The 22,227-nt window shown below is 39.6% G+C and overlaps 1 long non-coding RNA gene across 2 annotated transcripts in view; it reads left to right on the top strand.

The window, feature by feature from the left end:
- Window positions 1-22,227, top strand: part of LOC148316839 (uncharacterized) — a 109,097-nt gene that overhangs the window by 36,306 nt on the left and 50,564 nt on the right. For both annotated transcript variants that reach the window (XR_015840227.1, XR_015840228.1), the window contains 2 exons: window positions 10,872-10,985; window positions 14,024-14,118. This is a non-coding gene — a long non-coding RNA (uncharacterized LOC148316839). The remainder of the gene's footprint in view (window positions 1-10,871; window positions 10,986-14,023; window positions 14,119-22,227) is intronic.

Below are 22,227 nucleotides of genomic sequence, written 5' to 3'. Positions count from 1 at the left end.
TTTTCATTTTTAAAAAGTAGAATTCAAGCCATGATTACTTCTGGCGACGATGCTTCTTCTTTACTTTTAAATCCATGAAGAAAAAAAACACTGTCGCCGGAGATAATCATTTACGTACGTGGTTTTACTCATTTTGCTAACTTCAATATGAGCGTAATGTGGCCGAAGTAGCATCTTGACGTGCGTCAAGAGTTCGATATATATATATAAATATATATATATATATATATATATATATATATATATATATATATATATATATATTGTTTATAAACTACCGGGATACAGAATGTACGCATATAGCCTTTATTTAATAAAAGAAATCCGCTTACTCTTCACCTAACCGCTTATCTAACACTCGAATGCAAATGTGCCACTTTACACGACACACCCATTAACTTATCTGCTTGATCATTTTCTGCATTGCTCTACGTACCTCAGTATGACACACACACACTTAACAACCGTCCATTAAATTGCACACTTATTCAGCGCTCGCCCACAACCCGCCTCACCAACCAATCCATTTCTCATCGTCCCCACTCAACACTGGAATATTGGACTAATGGGTCTCATAGCACGCCCACCGCTACTGCAGGAATCAACGAGTGTAGTGGGATAAAGGACGATGATGTGTGTGAGAAGAGCAGGTAAAAATACTGCTGGGGAGAGAAAGAGAAGAAGAGCGACTGATGAAAGTTACACGCCGAGAGCTCCATGAGAGAGGCTGAAACCTAAAACTATATCTCACTGTAGTCGCACAGTGCCGGTTAGTTGTCAGCGCACCTCATGTACAATCAAAACATCAGCAGCCTTTGATTGTGACTTTAGTTTTTTTTTTCCCCAAGCTCTTTATGCCTTTTGTTTGGGCTCAAAGTAAGTGCTGTAGGATGGGATGAAAGCAGCTGAAGGGGAACTTTAAAAACAGTGTCGACACTTGCCGGGGAAAAAAAACGACAACACCTGTCTGGATGGACTTTAATCTAAAAAAGTGTTGAGATTTTTCTGAATTTCAATGTATGCAGATCAGACGTTAAGGTAAACAATGAGAGTTGCGATTGGTGCAAATAATCCCCAGCTAACCACACAAATTTTAGTCATGTTCGAAACTTGTCAGCTTTTGGGGTCCGGTCTTCAATATATCTTTTATTCATGCATAACCATCTTTGTCTTTTGAGATTGAATCTCCCTGTGGCTAAATGTCGTGTACTGGCTTTTATGGTCTTAAGGCCTCTACACATCGACCCAAGAAAAGACCGTAAAAAAAAGTGTGTGAGTAGTAGTACCCCTCCGTGCCATCGGGGGCGATAGTTACTGCCAAGCCTTTCACGGTGATGTCCAAAATTGGTGGTCTTTTTTTAATTAGAGTGATTATGGTATTTTCAGGAGTATAAGCCGCTTCTTTTTTTTCTTGAATTTGAACCACGCAGCTAATACAACTGAGCGGCTTTTCTGTGGATTTTTCTTTCACCAGTAGAGGCGCTCTACAGTTAAGAAAATATGCTAAATAAATCTAGATTTTTTTTCCTCTTGGGTCTGTTCTGTTTTAATTAGCAAAGTTGTTGCCGAGTAAAAAGCACCGTTTTAACGATCTGTTTATGCACCTTTATGTGCATTCACAGCCCAAAATCGTTCTGTAAATGCAGTAAAAAAACGTTTTTTTTTTCAATATAGAAAACTGCGGCTTATCGCCTGGTGCGGCTTGTATATTTTTTATTTTTATTTTATTTATTTACTTTTTAGATTTGGCTTATATGCAGGTGCCGAAAATACGGTAATTCGTCTTTGCGCTCTTCTGTCCAGCCAGCCATTATGTCTCTGTAGGAGATGTGAAAAATGAGCGAAGTTGATTCAGTTCTTGAGGAAAAGCTTCAATCTACACTGTTTGTCACTTTCCGTACTTGTCCCAAGGCGCTGATTTGCGATATGACACCCAATCATGGTGATCATTTTTCCCGACACGCTGACCCGATTCTGCATGTTGAATCGGATGAAGACGCCCCCCAGAATAATGTTTTTATTTTTTATTTTTTATTAGTTGTTTGAATCATAAAATTTTTAGTACTTTGGTTATTATTAAGTATAATTTGTTGTATATTACAAGTTTGGGTGAATGTGTACGTTTCATTGAAGTATACGTTCACGGCAGGTGTTTTTCTCGTGTTTATTTGAGCTGCTTGGGCAGACACAGGTGTGGTATATGTCATCGCTTGCACTTTTGTGATGAAATGTCATTCCTAAAAATTCTTTAATTATGACCCACAAATGAATTTTTTTCTCTCTAATTATATCTTTGCATGTTACCTTTTTCGGATTAATTTGAGGTCCGTCATTTCCACTTGGTGGAAGAATCTTTTTGAACCGAAATCCTTACCGTCCATTTTGCGTGCATTAAAATGTATTTATGTAAAAAAAAGCAAAAATAGAAGGACAAACCAAAGCACCTTAAGCTGCTTAGGATCTTGATTTTGAAAAGGTTTTCCAAAAAAAAACCCTTCACAACAGTGAAACGTGTTTACTTTAATCCTCCATCTGACTTACAAATGCTTTTCATGGATGAATTGTGTTTGCATGCTTGACTTGATTGCTGAGGGCCAAATAATACAATTTACAATTTTCCCTTTTGTCTCATTTAGTTCTTTTTCCAGCACAGAAACATTCATTATAATTTAATCTTTATTGCTTTTTAATGCTTTAAAAAAATAATTAGACCTGAAGTCTTTTCTTTCTATCAACAATTTACAATCCCTTTACGACAAATGACTGTGGAGAAAGGTTTATGGATTGGAACATTTTGATTCCATACATGACATGTAATGGCTTCAATTTTTTGGGGGACTTACTAGCTGTAGTAAATATTCAGAATTGTCATATTAGTTTATCGCGTTTTCAGTGTAGACTATTCTATATCATCGATTCAAAGGTTAGCTTGCTGCGCAGGATGGTCCACTTGAGACTCTTCTTTAAATTGCTGGTATTCATCAACTTAAGTGATGAGTCTGCATGATGAATGGTCCCTCATTAATATCATTATGCTATTAGGTTGCATCTCGCGCACTCCGCTCTATCAAGGATATATATGCAGACCGTCTTGGTAATACATTCATATTCGTTTTTTTTCCCCCCCTTGCACTTTTCATTTTTAACCGATTTCTTTGTGACGGGGAGTATACATGAAGTCGAATGTAATACATTTGAGAATGCTGGTTGTCTGCCAGTTTGTTTGGAATTTGGAACAATAATATACAAAATATTACCGGATCATTGGAATTATCGTCACAGAGAACCAACGACTAAAGCAAAACATGCAGATTCTTAAATTGTGTCACTTCAAACTTTTACTGTATTTCCCTAATAATGTGTCCACCAGATATACTGTATGGCATAGGTGTCAAACTCTGGCCCGCGGCCCAAATTTGGCCGCAGTGTAATTATATTAGGCCCGCGTGACTATACCAAATGACTACTATAATGTTTTACATTCTACATGATAATTGTAACATTCAAAATTAGAATCGTAATTTTAAAAACTGAACATTGTTTTGCATTAATAAAACCACTTATAATGAAAGATTTTTAAAAAAATCAGCATTTATATTGTTTTTAAAAAATTAAATGCTGGCCCACGGCTTTGTTCAAGTTTTACTTTTCTGCCCACTGAGTATTTAAATTTGACCCCCGACTGTATAGCATTCTGACCTATCCAGCCACATCTTTCCACCCCAAACAGATGCTGTTCAACTCTTGCATACCGGCTAATAATTATGGCTATAGACAGATTGTGAACATTTTATAGACTGTCATCTTTGATAAATGGCAATGAGGCATGCTGTATGAACTTGCAAAGCCATTATAGAGTCCTCTTGGCCCCACGAGGTCAATGGTCCAAGGAGAGGTTTAATAGTGGGGTGTCTAAACGGGATGTCCATCTGTCCACTTTCTCACACTTGATGAAGATGGTGTCAGCACATCACACAAGTCTAGCGTAGACACGCTTAACTATTTTCAAGGGTAAAATGACCGCAGATGGTAAAAAAATATTCTTCTTATTTAACTATTGGTTCTCATACAATTTCATACATATGTAACTTTTTATGAATAATACTGCACCATTTATTGTCACCGCAAAATACATTTAGGTTATTTATGATTTTGGCTGTTGGAGGATGTGGTTGCTGTTATACCAGGTACCAGTGAGATGATAAAATATGATCTTGACAGTTTAGCTCCGGCGAAAGATTGATCGCTTGTCGATGGACAAACGCAGCAGTCTTGCGCTTGATATATTGATGGCTGGCATGAGGAATTGCAAACACAGACAGACAGATGATAGACAATCAAGGAACAGTGACATGTAAATCTGTGTTTAGTCCATTCCAGTTCACCCACAAGAAGATGAATCGAGTTTAGGTCGCACATGAATCGCTAACGACTGGGCGGGGCAAACTAATAGATTGTGAAGCAAATGAGAGAGCATGGTCATGACTCACTGCTTGCTGCTGTCAATAAAGAATGACTCATTGCCTACTGTGACATCCACTAATGTATTTGTGGTGAAGGTGATTGGTTGCAAAGTGCTGCCGATTCCTGTTTACATCGCAGAATTAAACATTGAGCATTATATTATATCATTATGTCGTTGGTAGAGGTTATATGGATGCTTCAATCCTATTAAATTCTTGTGTTGTCAGGTTTGCATGTTATGTCCGAGATTAATCCTGCTCGCAAAAAAGATTTAGCTTACTCGTGTTACACTTGGTTTTGAGAGCCCCTGCATCAAAAGATGCCGTTTACTGCATTGAATGTGTATTTATTGGAGTCCCAAGTAGGCTATTAGTCTTCTTGCCCAAAAACAGCTGGGTTAGGCTTTGGGTCACCAGAAACTGGATCAGTTATTAAACTACCTGTTAACACTTTCATATGCCTAAAGCAGGGGTTGGCAAACTTTTTGATTGGTGGGCCAGAATGGGTTCTAAAATTTGGCAGAGGGGACCAGGAGCAGATGGATGGAGTGTTTTGGTAACCTCACCTCATCGGGGAAATTTTTTTTAATTTGAAATAAAAATGAACAAAAGCATTCCAACAATATATCTGTGTTTGACACACCAAAGTATTTAGAAAATAAAACATTAACAAGGTTTATTCATTTAATTTTTTTCAAGTTTGGCGCGCCAGATTAAAACGTTCAACGGGCCGCATGTGGCCCCCAGGCCGTAGTTTGCCCATGCCCGGCCTAAAGTGTCCATGCTTGTCCTAAAAGACTTATTTTGAATCCAAACTACAAACTAAATGTGTTCCACCTTCAAAGTAAAACTCAAAAAGAGACAAATAGGGCACATTAGAAGGCTCCAGAACTGCAATGTTTAACAACCAGGAACTGTCAGATGCTCAGGGTATTGTATATAATGACACGAGGAGACATACACAAACACATTTTAGTCTCCACAACTGTTCGTTGTTTCAATTTCATGTGTGTTTTATCATATGAGTTAAAATTGGTATTTGCTGAAAATTGCCTACAAAGCCTTGAAGTAGCCTCGCAATTCAGAGAATGACTATTACGGCAGAAAGCAACAAAAAATTGTGCATCACTGATGATCAATATGTCTTGTAAAATGGGCTGGAAAGAAGGACGATAGAGCAAATCACACAGGAGAGGCGTAATGGATGAAATGCCGTTAGGAAAGTCGTGTCGTAGAAAATATGATTTGATGAGCATAGCAGCTGTGAGTTGCATATGTGAGGCACAAAAACCTTAAAGAATACAAAAATGCTTGTGATTTTAACATAACCGTCAAGAAATGGCAAAACCAATATGCCATTTTATTTTCGAATACAGAAATGAAGGTTGCAGATGGTTTTGGGCCACAGTGGCAATTCTCTCGCTATAAACATTGAATACGTTCTGTCTGTATCCAGTCTGGTCTTTAATAACTGAGCGCAGATTCAATGCCGCGCCACCGCTTTCCTCCTCATTTAATATTCGGACTGAGGTTGTATGACATTCCTCAGGGCATGTGGCTGACATTTGGAAGTAGACTCCTATAGATAGAGTAATAATGTCAGAAGAGCTGTGGGAGTAGTTTTGCCGGTAAAACCTTGTGTAACAACAGATGGGCATTATCTAATGCGGTGAATAATTTAATCTGCAGAGGCAAGAATGGCAAAGACGGAAATAACCTCAGACTTTATGATTTTTCGTCGCACCTTTATTGCGAATTACTGTGCATACATTCATAACAAAAGTCATCTGCAAAATGTGGATTGGCCGAATAATCATTCTACAGCAAAAAAAAATGGCTAACAGCATGTAGCTAAATACCCAGACAGATGTTTACAGTATGTGTGCGTGTTAAAGCAAAGCTCCCCAATCACGGGCTCAGCCTGAGATCATTCAAGATTCTACCGCAGAGAAAGTAGAATGTACAATGTACATTAACCAACTATTTTAGTTAGAAAAATTCCTGTGCGGCTTTCCAGCACACCACTTGTCTCACACGAGTAGGGCTAAAACTAAACAGACAGTTTAAAATGACCAAAAAATAAACGTTGGAAGGACGCTTCTTTAAAACACAGGACTAAATGCTCAGTGACTTCTATATATATATATATATATATATATATATATATATATATATATATATAAGTAAAATATAAATGGATAATACGAAAATCCTTTTGAAGTCTTTCTTTGAACTTTGAAAATGTCAGGTAGTATTCCCAGCTTTCAAGGAATTTTGGATAATGCTACTTTAGCTCATCTTGTCCGCGCCGGCTCCCCAGGCATGACTAATCGATTTACCCTCAATCCAACTGTTAAATTACTGCAACAGTTGGATCAAGCATGGACTGATTGTTCATGCCTGAAGACTGAGGCACAATGATGACACGATAGGGAGAAAGTTGACTGTTGTTGTGTTACACTCTTAAATGCTTTATTTGTGGAGCAACAGAGCTAACACATAGAGCCCACATAACAAATATATATTTATCAGATTTCATGTTAGACTTTTTATATTGCATTATACTAGATATAATTTTTGTAGAAATTAGCTCATTTTCACTGCCCGTGATAAAATATTGAGATACCCTTGGCATCTCTGACGTCAGCAGCCTGAAATATGCCCAAATGACAGCCGAGCCATTTTGCTAGTGAATCATCTACTTTCACTTCAGCCATTTCAAAACACGATAACGTCAGCCTGATGAGCAGATTAATACTGATTGGTTAGCCTGAACTGTCCCGAATTTGCATGCCACTGGTTGAACTTGGCAGGATGGTAGTGAAAAGGACATGTTATTTGTAAAATAGTTGACAAAACAAAACCTGGGTCATTCAGATAACTTGCAACTGATGAAATTGTGCATTTGTTGCTGACAGCGTTGGTTGATGGAATCTGTGAAAATATTATTCATTGACATGTCTACTTGTTTCACACACAATAAGTCAGATAATATGAACTTCTGCAGCTATAGACATCGACAAACCACACACACATACAAATAGACACCTATTCAGTGCTTTCATACAAATGTTCCCAATAGGGGTGACCTTCAACCATTCAATCACTGCCTTTTAGCCTAAATGAATACATGCACATGTTTCAAAAGGACACTTGCAGATCAGCGTCTGGAGAGAACATAAAATGTCAAGAAAGTGTCTTGGCGGATTGGCAGGTTGTTATTGGAAGAATGGGGAAGGTTATCAGCCTTTACATAAATGTAACTTGAATGAATACACTCAGAGCAAAAATACTAGTGCGCCGCAATTCAACCGCACCGACTTGAACTATTTGGTCAAATGCAATTCCAAACTGTACTATATTTGAATTTACTTTGACATATAGAAGATGAATCCCTGCAAGTGAATTGAACTGTTTCCATCTGTGTGAGATATTTGATATTCACCCAATCTAAGTTACAAATTGTTTCTGGTACCAATATAAAAAGCACAACTTTCTTTCTGATTTGTATTTTCAAATGTGGTCCTAATATTCACTCCATAATATAGCACCGTTGAAACTCACATTAGAAGGATTCACAAAAAGTCCTCATTTCCATAACATTATGTGAACACATTTACACACACTCATACTGTATGTACGAACCGGTCCCCAGAAACACTAATGTACAACTTCTCTACCGGTAATGTTTGATTGACAATGTCAGTGAGGAATTCATTCAACATAAAAGACGGAGCGAGTTCAATTGCAGTGTTTTTCTTGGCTCAGTGTAACTCTTGGTTTAATACGCCACAACTTACCTGAAAGCCTGTGTTAAACCCAGCATTAACCTTGACAGGTCCACTTTCTTTAAGCACAATAAAGCTCAAATAAAAACTAGAGCAAAGTGAAATTGAAGGTTGTTCCTAACCTTAAACTGCCTCCACTCTTCTGGTAAGACTTTTAAACATGATTTTGGACCGCGTTAGAGGTCACTGATGTTGGTCAAGAGGGCCTGATTAACAATGTCTGGAGTAGTTTAAACTGTTGCAGTGTCAGGGCTGAGTTTCAACACCAAACTCATCCATCCATGCCTTTAGGGACCGAGACAAAGAGACATAGCCCTACTCTCACGCACGTGCACGCATGTAATTATGTGTTCATTCTTCAGTTTTGGAGAACATTCTGAAAGCTGTTGATTGGTTATCTCATTCAAAACCAGATGAGTAAAAAAAAAAAAAGGATCTTTTGATTGGTTAACTCATTTAAAACCAGCCGAGTAAAAAAAAAAAAAAAAAAAAGAATCTTTGACGTCTTTAGCCGTCAATGGCAGTTAATGAGTTAATTTGTTAATGTTATATCATTAGATTGTTTTGCTGAGTGCTAACTTGGGACCTGAAGAAGAAAGATCTCCATTTATACATTAAAACAAACGTTTTAGTGAGACGGACTTCTGTATCCATCCCAAACTTTGATTCATTAAGCCACCAAGAAACATGCCTCAATAACTTTACCACTTGCGACAAAAGGCAAAAGATTAACAGTAAAAAGTCAAACACTTTTTTTTTTTCCCACTTGTGGCTTGACTCTTATTTTCTTTGGCTCCCTAACAGTCCCTCCATCTCTGCCGCCTCGAAGCGCACGCACTCTCTAAACAGCGAAGAATTGTTTCACAGCCACAAACCTACCGATACTTCCAGCAAAACAGCACGACTGTTGCCTTGCAGGCTTGCTCATTTTGTCGGTGACATCAGGTGAATCGTTTATCACAGAACTTTGGCACTGCTTCTGATTATAAAATATATAAAATATAAAATATGGACCACGCTTTTATAACAACCCTCGCCCCTCCCTTATTCTAAAAACCTCGTCTTGGTGATGTGCAAATCATGTGATTGGGAAGCATGCCACGGCAACATGATGGAATATATTTTTGCTGCTTGCGCTGTTCCTTGCTCCAGGAGGAGAAAAATAGAGCAAAATGAGAGAACGGGGCAATGACTGTGGAGGGAAGAGGAGAGAGCTGTCATGATGTAAAGCCGTAGTCGACGTCCCGTTTGGGCCTGCAGCTCTCGTCCTCGCCACGGTGTCCTCATTAGGGCTAAAATGAGGCTGGTGGCAGGGGGGGGGGGGCGATGGCGCTGTCTGGGGATCTCAAGGGAGTAATGATGTGGGGGCCTGTGGCCAAGGGCCCCAGGGGGGAGGTTTGTTGGGGGAGATTCCTTACTACTTATGTAGAAGCCACAGAGGTCACACACACGCCGGCGCGCACACACAGCTTTCTCGATGCGAGGTTTGCCCTTGGGAGGACAAATGGAGACTGAGTGGAGCAAATAGCCGGGGAGTGTTTGCCCAGGCACACACCACACCCCATCCCTCTCCAAGTTTATACCCAAAACCACCTCGCCCCTACCACGACGACGTGCATCTCTCCCTCTCGCCACAAAGACGCAATCATTTCTCCCTCAGCTGGGCGCTTCAGTTCTTCATCCACCCCCTCGGGTGCATCGGTCCAGTTTCGGTTCAACGGAGATATAATCCTTTAACGCCTTTAAATGATCCAGAGGTTGAGTGCTCCTCCTGGATGCCGATGGGACCTGCTGGGCTCACACCTGCTGAAGCAGGTTAAGATAAATGCCAGCGGCCACTCGGGCATCTGGCCCTGCATTAATATTTAACAGTCTGACTCTCATCTCTTCCACGCTGAAGGTGTGAAGGTGCCAAACCTCTAAGACATATCACAGCTTAATATGGATTTGTGCAAACGGCAAAGGAAATGGAAGCACGGTGATAGCAGAGCGAGAATGGAACTGCATGTTAAGTTTGGGGCTGTCAAGACGTACCAAGGGGAACGTCATTTTGGGAGAAACTTGGATAAAATTGTGGAAAAATGACGGTGGATATTTTTCATTGGACTGTGTCAAGTGACAAGTGTCATTTATCAAAGTAATGTGGAACGTCTAAGACACACCACTGATGGGGTTGTTTGCAAAATCAGCCCGGGCTTATGTTTATTCTTTATCTTTTACAAAAGTACAAGCATCAATAAGAATAATTAGAATAATATCATCACATGGAATCAGGAGACTCATCTCCAACAGCTCCGGAAGTACAAATCCATAGCACAAATGACCTTTGACCTTTGACATTGGTCAGTGAAGACCGTGTTCTTTTTATTTTGCATTTCAACAATTTTACACTTTGATTTTGATTCACCTTATTTTCTACGCATCCCAAAAAAATGTGAAGCTGTCCAACGTTCCGCAACGCATTGCCAGATACTCTAATAATATCCTGCGAGAAATTATGTATCTTGTTTTAGCTTTTTTTTTGTGAAGCTATTCAGCTCTTATTTTATTAGCCTACCGATGATAGAAGATGACTGGTTTGTCATGCCGAGTTTCATCTCCATGCTTTTCTTTTATGCAGTGCGGAGTGCCTGGCTGTCACTTTCCAAACGGGAACAAAAAAGATGCCAAGCCCATACCAGCATAAAATGGACCATGTTAAAAAATCCATTCTGACAGTTTCAACTTTCTTGAGGTCAGTTTGTCTCTCTGAATCACCACATTGCCTGACGTAGCTAATTGCCAAGAGAGGCATGAGGGATTTTAACCTCCGGAACAGGGTTAAATGGTTCACATATTTACTTCAGAAGAACCATCTGTAACAAGGATCAGGTGCTGGTGACCTGAAAAGCTGCCCTTGGTTATGAGTGCAATTCAACCACAGGAAAGAACATGTTCCACCTGTTTAACATACGCACATTTGACGAGTGAAGCTGACATTTTTTTGTTTCAGCCAATATAAAAGAATGTGAAACAACACCCGTAGGAATCTTTCCTTGTGGAATAGAGAAGCTATTGGTAGCGGACGTGAGGCGTGTTTACTCTTTAAGGTAAACACCAATTTTGCCGCAACCCGACCATCGTTTCTGCCAGTGCATGTCGCCGAGGTTAAGTGTCTGCCTGGTTTCTTATATCGTGCAACACACCCATGCGGTCATTTGTTACACTCTCTGTCCATGTGCCGTCCGAATGGATTCCAGGTCTGCGTGTTACCACCTGTAAGATCCACAGGAGGTTTGGATAGAAGACCATAAACATGCACACACACAGGATTGAGAATTAATATTTAATGATTTCAATCTTCCATAGTAAATCATTGGAAATAGGCTAATAAATCATGCAAGCATTGAAGAACTTTTACAAATAGAAAATAAAGAATGGGGAAAACTAACAATATGTACCGATTTTATACGGTCATTAGCCTCCATTGTTGCTGACGTATATACGGATAAAGCACAGCCCAGGGTGTTGTCCTTGCTTAAGGTTGAGCAACAAAATGTAATGAAAAGGTTATTTTTATAGCTATAGTTAGTTACAAAACTGTTTTTTAAGATTAGTTTCATCTATATTCATATATATATATATATATATATATATATATATATATATATATATTTTTTTTTTTAAATCATGCCAATATTTGTGGCCAAACCTGCACCACTCTGTTCCAATATGTTCTTATTTTTTTCTGAATGGCAGTGATTGTAATCAAATGTGCATGTTTGACCAGAAAATGCCATCTCACCCAGGCATTTTCAGACCCTAGTAAACCGTTCCTCATGAAAACATATAAATGTAAATGCGTACCTGGGGTTGATTGTCTGGATTTTTAAAACACATAAATATACGTCATTGGCAGTGAATGAGTCAAAGTGGGTACTTTGTGGGTTTGGATTGAATGTTGATAGGGAGTCTGGACTGATTGACTTGTCGTTTTGCTTGTAAGAGTGCTGTGCTCATAAACAAAGCAATGAGGCAGTCGTGCTGTCAGCAGGGTAAAAGTGGATGCAGCGAGCTAGCTGCGAGTCCGATTAGACACCATCTTACCTCACTGCGGGGATCAGAGCATAACAACCCAGTGACACATCATCAGGTCAACCCGCCCTCTCATAACTTCCCGAGCCTGTTCTCAAGCCGATAATTAGTTTTTCATCATGCTTTATTATGACCTTGAGTTTAGAAAGGGTTAAAGAAAAAGCTATTGTTAATCGCTTCAACCTTCAATTAAAAAACATTAGCAGGTTGCTGATGTTTTGTCAGTTTCTTTAATCTCCTCCAAATAACAGCCTCAGCTTGTTCCTCTTAAGCTAAGCACATACCTCAAGGGTGCTTTTTAGCGCCTCTTCTGCCTTATGCTGGTCTGTGGCCTGTCATGCAACAGCAATATCAGTTCATCCCATGGTAATGGCTAAGCGCCTCGGAGACAGCTGAGATTGAGATCACATTGAATTATTTATACTCGTTCTCCACAAAGGGCCTGGCAGGGCACAGATTCCTCTCGTCAACATAACCTAGTGTCCAGATTGTCACCGAGCCAGTGTCAACAGTCGCGGGCAAACTGGGCTGTTGGAGGGTTGACAAAAAGGTAAATGTCGGTTTTAAGTGAGCATGAGATAAGTGCAATTTACAATATTAGGACCAGAAAAAGCTTTTTTTCCCTGCTGGGGGGGTCGCCGTTCAACTTAATTTCAAAGTCCATGTGTTGCTTTTGATGGGAACATCAACCTCCCTAACATGGTGGCCGCAATGGCATGTCAGTTAGCTGAAAATGAGGTGAATTTGATCAAATTGTAACTATTGTGAAATAGCTGGAAAAAAAAATACTTTGGAAAAAACTTATTGAACACACTTTTATACAAAACACAACATCAGGTTATACATTCTCATAGTTGTTATAATATATTAATACATTGTTTGTATTTATGACTGCTTCCTTGGTCCTCGACAAATCCACTCGAAGGATGTCATGACTCGTAGTTAGCAGCGAAAATTATGTTATTGTGGTGGCAAAGAAGAGGAGTTGTAGGAAGTGTATCACATTACATTTCTCAAAATTATATAGAGACTCTTTTTATTTAAAAAATGAAGTAACCTGGATGTACGGCACAGAAAAAAATCCACGTCAAATAAACCACTGGAGTACGAAACACGATTGTTATTATGATACAATTTCTTTTCACCTTGTTTAGATGTTTACCAGTGCCTAGGCTAGGGGTCGGCAAACTTTTTGATTGGCGTGCCACACTGGGTTCTAAAATTTGACAAAAAGTCGCCGGAGCAGGTTCAGATGGATGGAGTGTTTTGGTAACCTCACCTCATCGGAGAAAAAAAATAAATTGAATTTGAAATAAAAGTGAACAAAAGCATTATAACAACATATATCTTTTAAAAAACTACAGTATTTATAAAATAAAACATTAACAAGGTTCATTCATTTAAATTTTTTTCAAGTTTGGCGGGCCGGATTAAAATGTTTAACGGGCCACATGTGGCCCCCGGGCCGTAGTTTGCCTGCTCTAACTAGTCAACGAACGATTTACTTGAATCCTTGGAAAGAACTGGATCTTCAGAGTTGAATAAGCATCTAACATTGTGTTTATGTTATATTGTGTGGGTTGTCGGAGAATTGAAGTGTTGCCAGGTCAGGATGTGTCCCGATGGACAGAGTACACAGATGGGTGTTGACACCTCTTCTGGAAACACAACCTAATGTTTTTTTTTTTTTTTTTTCAGTGCCGTGACATCAACAGCTGTAGTAAAATCTTGCATCATCTCTCCAGGATTACTTGATCCAATGAAGGCCACTAGCATCTACAAGCATGAACAAAGTACAGTATAATGTGCACCACTCAGTCTGTTTTCATGAACATGTAATACAAAATATTTTTGAGATGGGAAGAAAATGGAAACAAAAATACTGTGACTTCCAGTTTATTATGCTACAGATGTTCCGGTACACTACTCCTGCTATCTGGTTATGCCGCTCCATGTACTTTTTGCCTGTCAGCATCTTACACCCTGCTGCTATTGTGTATGCTTCACTGTTTCTGGGGCTTCTTTTCCTGCATCTGTGGCCGTGTCTGATGTTGTAGACCCTGGCCTCTATCGATCTTGTGTATCGGGTTTGTTCTTGTGCTGCCAGGATTATGCAATCTGTTCATGGTGCCATGCAGCAGCTTGTCTTTCCATGACAGTCCATCTGGCTCCTTCTCCTCACTAGACTTCAGTTGCCTGAGGCATTCATTTAAGCAGGTCTTCCCAACATAAATGTGAATCATTATAATTGATAAATGATTTGTGTTTAATTTTCAAGAAAAGTCCCAGTTACAAGCACCTTTTGGCAGATAGTGAAAAAGTCTTCAAAAAAAAAATTGTTTGCTTCAAGTCGTTTATTGCCACACCCAGATGAGGTTTTGTTGTACAACCGACCATACAACAAAGATAATTATACGTTGGGTATTTAACAACAATAACTGTTTTTTGAAAGTCCACTATCTCAATGTGGGATTACATTCTAGAAGTATTTTCACAAGTACAACACATAGGAATAATTTCTAAGCCGTGATTTAATCATTGAAAAAAAAAAAAGAAAAAAGATGAATCCAATAGGGGGGAATGGAACTCTGTTTTTAGGTAAAGCACATTTAGCAGCAGTGGGTAAATGGTGTAAATTTATAGTCTTGCAAAAATGTATTTCATAGGTGCCTACTTTAAATGCTAACTGGTGGCTTTAATAGCTATTTAAATGCATTGTTATGGGTATAATGACCCGAGAAAAAAAAACTTTGTCTTTGAGCAAATAACGTTAGAACATTTGTTATACATGGACTTGTAAATCCTATTGGTGCTAAAATATTTTTTACGAGGAGGATTCAAGAGGCCGCACTCCATCGCCGCAATGTTTTCTCCACAGTACAATCCTCTGCAACCACAGGCTGTGGCACGTCATGTTGCCAGCATGTCCGTGTCATGACTCACTGTCCTCCCCATATAAGTCTTTCTATTGTCTCAGTGAAAGCCCGCTGTGTCTATCATGTATGACAGCATGTTTTCCCATGCGGCGCCTTCGTCAGCAACGATGGAGGGCAGCGCTAGTCGAGTCTGCCTGGTAATGCTGACTCTCCCCTCATGGGACAGCGTCAATGTCTTCACCTGCCAGGAAGCAATATGCTATACACTCAGCAGTGCTTCAATCATCCACGCTGGCGCACCAGATGGTGCCCACTGTGATGTGGCTGAAAGATTACCTGGAAAACTACTAGGCGAGGAGAATTAAAGAATGAATTTTTTTAAGTATTGTGAAAGAAGCCTTACTGAGCAAATTCGTTGTATTACTTTGGGTGGTAATGAATTAAAACGCTGTGTTTTCTCCTGGAGGTTAATTCTGCTGAATTGAGAACAAGGGCAACTTTTTTTTTTTTTTTTTGGGGGGGGTGTGCAAGAGAGCTTATAACACTTTTATTACCTCTATATTTTCCAGAACATTAATTCAGTCATTTTTTTTTATAACAGTTTAACGTGAAAGCAGAGCAGTATTGCGCTGTGTGAAAGTCATTTACTAATGAGGGCTCATAACCTGTATGAGGTGACCAACATGATTTTGGGTTGAGGTTACATTTACATTGCTTGGTGGCAGGAAATTGTTTTCTCCACAAAGTCATTTTGATTCTTTGATTTCTACAGCTGCCTCTGTTTTTATAATAGTAGTTTTGGGCGGTTACGTTTCATCATTATCCAGCGATAATAACTCATGGGCTGTTTGATTTAGTGGTTCCATTGCTTTTGGAGAGCTGTGAAGCACATTTCACATTTATTTCTGGGGGGGGTATGGTTCACAGGCACCGCATTGAAAACTATGTCGGAAAAAGCGTGAGCACAGATGGGTTCTATTTCCATATAGTCATGTATTAACACTAATAAGAACTTAACATGTGGGTGGAAATCCAATTTTAAACAATTCAAACTCTTTTAGCTTTTTATGTAAATATTGCAATTAATGAATATACTCTCACTTGGATGAGGGATTGCTAAAACCTCTCACATTTATTAAAAAAAAAAAAAAAAAAAAAAGCCAGATGCATTTTTGATTTAAGCATAGCCTTTACAGGAAGAATGTGTGTCAAACCGCATGGAGAGTGAGACACAACCCGGGTTGAATGGACGAGAGAATGAGATAAGGCCGTAGGTGCAGTCTAGTCTCTCATTTGTGATGCCAGGAAATACAATTATTCCCTTTAATAGCCAGGTAGACAGTGTTCTGTTTTCGTAGATAGTGCATCTGCTGCGGAGGGCAAAAGCTGGAGGATACAGATTTTCATATCCGCACAAGGCTTGGGGTGCATGTTTACCAATTTGGCTGAAGGATTTCGCCCAAAAGGGGTGAATCGGCGCAGCCGAATAAGCGTCTTGGAAATGCGCCTTGAAGATTGACAATTTGGTGGGAGGAAGTCCATCTAAAAGTTTCGCCTGCTCAGACCATGTCTAACAATGGTGCGAGGCAATGTGCTTGGTGTTATTGGCTATTAATGAATTCAGGTGTGACCACTCCCACAGCAGCGCAGCCCTCCCTTTAGCATATGCGCCATCCTCAAGGAATCTTGTTTTTTTTTTTTCTTTAATCCAGGATATGCGTATGTATGTATGTCGCCATAGCAAGACATACCGCCACGGGTGAGCATCGTACTTTGTCACTCGATAAGCAACCCTAATACATTCCCTTCTCTGAGGCGTTTTCACATTATTTTCTCTCTCACCGGCAAAAATGACACATGACTCGGCGGAAATACACGAGCTGAGATAAACACATTCCATTATATTGTCCTAGACAGACAGAAGATAAGACATTATCTTTCTAACTGCTATTAAACGGCAATGTAAACCTTGTCAACCTCATTGTCAATCATTTAGTGTTTGGAGTTGAGATGCTATCCGTCAGCACATCGGGGATCAAACAATTTCCGCTCAGCAAGACAGTTCCCTGTAAACAGCAGGCGCCACGCCTGCATAGGTCGTGTTGTGTTTGGCATCAATGAGACTTTCAAAGTTGTGATCACTTCTCAGGTATTTCCCCTGAGAGGTAATTATACCCAACCCGTATGTAGCAGTAAGACGATGCAGGGCCATTGAAAAGCACCCAAGCCTTAAGAATGCTATAAATGGCTCCTTTTAAACGGACACAATATATTTTGTGGAATATTATGGCTCTCATTTCTTGAAATTAACTTTATTGACATTGAACACTCTAGCAGCAGTCGACATGATTTGGATCTTTTTCAGTTCCCCGGCTTGTATACTAATGTATATTTGGGACACCTTGCACATTTTTTTCTGTGTCACACTGTAGCCAACAGAGCAGTCATGTAGCGCAAATTGTTAAGAAAGAACAGCTTCGTCCGCCGTTGTAATAATTCAGAGATTTCAATCTGAGTTGACCATTACTTCAAACAAATATAGAAAGCAAATCAAGTACGATAACAGCTTCAGCAGCGTGACAAACAACTAAGCATTCCGGCGTTAAAACTAATGATTTACGATATTTATATTGACTTTATTTATTTTATTTCAAATGAAACACCGATAAATTAAACATATTAGAAGCAATATATATAAATGTTTATCTGGATTTTATTGGTTCATGAAATTGTAAAAAGAACGCAATTTTATGTCCGAGTTGTCTTAACAAATTATGCTTAATGTCAAGAATAGAGGCCAAACAACTTGGAATTTTTGAAAATTATTTTTACCAATGTAGTATTAAAAATTAGTTGCATAACTAGAATTATTAAAACTTTTTTGGGGTGTTCAGAGGTCAAGCAAGATCAATTGTGAAATGTGGCACACTGGTATTTCACTAGTTTTTATTTTTAATTCAAATTTTTAGGGGGGGGTCTTAACCATGTATTTAATATACTTTACAAAGTGAATAGCCGTTATTTTGATAATGTAACAAAATAAATATTTACAGAGTTTGATCGGACATATTTTTCTGTTACTGTTTTTCTTGGGGAAAAATAATTACCCCCAAAAATAGTTTAATAACCTGTCGCAATAGATTGTTTGACACTCCACTGCATGCTACACTTGGCGACAAAGACAGCCTTCTTGTGCTATGTGGAGAAATACCTTAAAGGGAAGCAGATGGATGGTTGGCGTTCATCGGAAAATGAGATGGCGTCCGCTTGAGCAGGGAGGAAATCAAAGTATTTTTGATCAGCATCCAAGACACACCAAGCAGATCTATGGTTTCGGGTTTTCTGTGCGAGCTTGATTCCATGATTGCCTTCTGAGTCAAATCATTTACTGGTCCAAGTTTCTTATATTTATTTCATACTATATATGTATATATATATATATATATATATAAATTTTATTTATTTATTTATTTTTTTGCTTTGAAATGACATGTTATTTTATTGTTTCAAGACAGCTGGTATGGAACCGTGTCAGCTTACGGCTACTAAAAACGCCATATTTCTTGATGATGCTCCTTAATGTGGCCCTGTAGTGATGGAAACTCTGATCCCTCCCTGCTGTCCTGTGTTGTTCAGGGCTGACTAAACCAAGCAAAGCCAGCACATATGTGTGGAAACTAGGCTTAGGTTCCCATTATATGCCACATAAATCTGGGGACCATGGAAAGATTGGAAAGGACCCTGGTTGAAGTAAACGCACCTGCAAATGACTAAACTGCTTCTCACCGCTCTGTTTATTCTCTTGCGTATGAAGGTCGTGCCTTTAGAGTAACATGAACACAAGCGATAGTCATACATCATGTCTCCCTCGTAGATAATGTACACTCTGAACAGGCCGCCCATGTAACCTTGTAAAGGAGCGGTAAAGGAACATAGGCGCAGGATAAGCCACATGTATAAGCAGAAACGTACGGTAAGGTGAAAGATTTGTAAGCATTCAATATTCTGCACAATCCCAATAATATGAAGAGAATAATTTGAATTACTTCAGTCATTATTACTTTTTTACCCAGACATTTCCAATGTTTGAATAAAACACCCCTATTGTATTAATCCTGCAACGTATAACGTACTACCGTATGTTATAAGTTGCTTACGTCCAACAAACTTGACACTGCACAAGCAACCCCAACTCGAATTCATTAAGATACCCATACAAATCAATATATTTTATCATTTATAGCTTACAAACTCTTCATTGACACATACTCCAGAGGGTTTATTTTCTGGTCATTTAAATCAGACTGCAAAAAATGCTGATTCAAAGGATCAGGATCGTTATCTAACTTCTGCAGACCTTGCTGATGAGCTGATCATTTGAATCAGGTGTGTTGCAGCCGGGAGCAATGGAAAACGTGCAGGACAACGGCCCTCGAGGAACAGGATTGAGGACCCCCTGACATAAAGGATCAACAAAACTCGAGAGCCCTGACTTCACCCCCATCAAATATTTGCGGGAACAAATTTTGAACCAGGTCCACTTGCAAGGACAAAAAAAAAAAATCATTGTCTCCAATAACTAAAAAAATCCTTGGAATCCCCCCCAAAAAATCTAACGTCATAGCCTAAAAAGTCGATAAGACGCCCATGATTGCGACACGGTTTTCGTGCTCTTGGGCAAGTCAGATCCTTAAAACAAAGAAACGAGCAAACAAGCAAAGCATCGCGCAGACATTCATTCCGCTTGCCCCCAATGGTGGTTTGTCTGTCACCGCCTGTGTCCGTCTCATATCTCATGTCCTCAGACACCTCAATGATAAAACGCTCTTGTCCTCGCCGTCTGCTGTTCCACGTCTTTGTGAGGGGAAGGGGGACGGATGGATGGATGGGTGGGTGTTTTGGGTATTCTGTTCAGCCAGCTAGATCACACTTTAAGTGGCATTTCAGCAAGATACTTGATCAGCCAAATATCATTATGAGCTTTCCCCCTCATCCATAATTCACCTGCAAGGGAGTCAGCTAAGAATAGCTGGCTCACTCTGCCACAGAACGCGGGACAAAGTGACAGAAGGAAGAGCGATGGCAAGACTCGCACAAACCCAGTGTAGTGTGGTGTATTTGGAACATATAGCCGTCTGCCCATTATTCTTAATTACCCCACAAAGGCAGCGGGTAGGTCATGTTTTCCGTTTTAAAAAGTGTGCCAAGTTGTAGCCATCTCCACCCTCTTTCCCGTTTCATTGTTTCATTTTCCAGCCTTATTGCTCAGGAAACTAGCAGTTTGTCAGATACAGATGCGTCAAGCTGAATTTTTTTTTTTTCTTGGTCTTACGGCATTGTTGCTTCCCCCGAAGACAAGTCGTTCTGATCATCCACACGTCCATCTGCAGGATGTTTAGTGCACTCTGAAGTGTACAGTGGAAGTGTTTATCTACACAAATGTGTATTGTATCGAAAGGCCATGGCAGGCAGGGAAGCAGATTTTAGTCCCTCTGGGCTATTCTTTTGTCTACACAGAAGGTCCCTTTTCCGGGGAAACAATACAGACTTATTTTGCTATTTCAGAGGTCAGCCTCACCATGATTTGTGCTCCATTTTAAGACCGAAAATGTTTTGAGCCCCGCACATATTTTTTTTTGTTGCTCAACTGAGAAGCCTTTTGACACGAATATAAGCAACTCTTGTCGTAAAGTCAGTCACTTATTGTCGACTCGTAAGTCATCATCGCCCAGTGTTATTCTCGCATTCCGGCGACAAGCAGTGAAAGCGTCAGATTGTTCGCTATGCTAATAAAATCAGAAGAGAGGAATCTCCAGACTAGAGATAAGTACAAAAAAAAAAAAAAACGCGGTGAAGGTTTTTTTGGAGGCAATGAGGTCAAAGAGTCCGAGCTTAATATATGCATACCGAGGACATAATGCAACAGCAATGCAATTTAGCATGGGCCAAATGCCCAGTTGCACTTATCTAGCGGTTACAGGCTTGATTTGTCTCCTTAGCCCTCACTCGGAGGCCACCGTGCATTAAAGAGGCCCTTTTACATACCTCGCCAGCTTGGAGGACGGTGATGCCATTATTAGATGTGACTGCATGATAATGAAATGGCGTAATGTGATGTCAGAGCGGTTGACACAACACAAAAGGCTAAGGCTGGTGAAATTCTTAATCAGCTCAAAATGTCAAGGGCCTCACCTTGGTCGGAATCACAGCCTGCAGGCAGATTAGTCCTCAAAGTTCACGTGAGCCTTCAAGGATGTGTTTTCTTTTTTTGGCTCAAAGTTTCTCCGACGCTGGACTTTGTCTGAGTACTGCTCGTACTCCTTGACATTCATATCTGAGAGGTAGGGAATAAGACATACATAGTAGCTAACGAACAGTCGACACATTATTTTGGTTTCACATCATATTAACTCAAGTTTTGCTTGAATATGGCATGTCCTTGAAAGGTATTAAAAAGACTAAGGCCAGATTGCCGCGGAACACAACAAATGATCCAACCGGTATTCCTCAGCACAAAATGTCCATTTAGTGATTGTACTTTTGCTGCTATTCTGGAATCCCTTACCAGACGAGCCTACTCAAATTTGGCCTAAAAAGATGAATTCAGATCAAAATTACTCATTCCTGTTTTAAAACAGGGCATTCAAATTGAAATGTCATGATGCTGGATAGATTTCTCAATTTTATGACAGGTGATGTCATTTTGCTTGTTTTGTTGCTATGTTTGATTTGTTTTGCAATTTACCAGCAGTGGGCGGAGCCTCAGGCTGTGAAGCTGCTTTGAATGGCAATCTACCTGGTTTCTAATCATAGCCGTGGAGGAAAAGAGATGTTGGCTCTTGCGTAGTAGTGCTCATTTTTCTTTCCTTTGCCCATTATTTCTTATCTTGGTCGTCCATATCGTGTTTTCTGACAACTTCTCCATTTATTTATTCATTCCTTGTACAGTATCTACTTTTTTATGTTCCTTTTTGTTGACATTGTTATTACTCATGTTTTTCATGCTCACTGTGTTTTCATTCATAA

The sequence above is a fragment of the Idiotropiscis lumnitzeri genome, chromosome 21 (assembly GCF_059441095.1).
Source record: "Idiotropiscis lumnitzeri isolate Australia: NSW breed Sydney's pygmy pipehorse chromosome 21, RoL_Ilum_1.0, whole genome shotgun sequence".
Lineage (NCBI taxonomy): Eukaryota > Metazoa > Chordata > Actinopteri > Syngnathiformes > Syngnathidae > Idiotropiscis > Idiotropiscis lumnitzeri.
The sequence above is the reverse complement of the archived record's forward strand: the minus strand, read 5'-3'. Positions and strand labels throughout refer to the sequence as shown.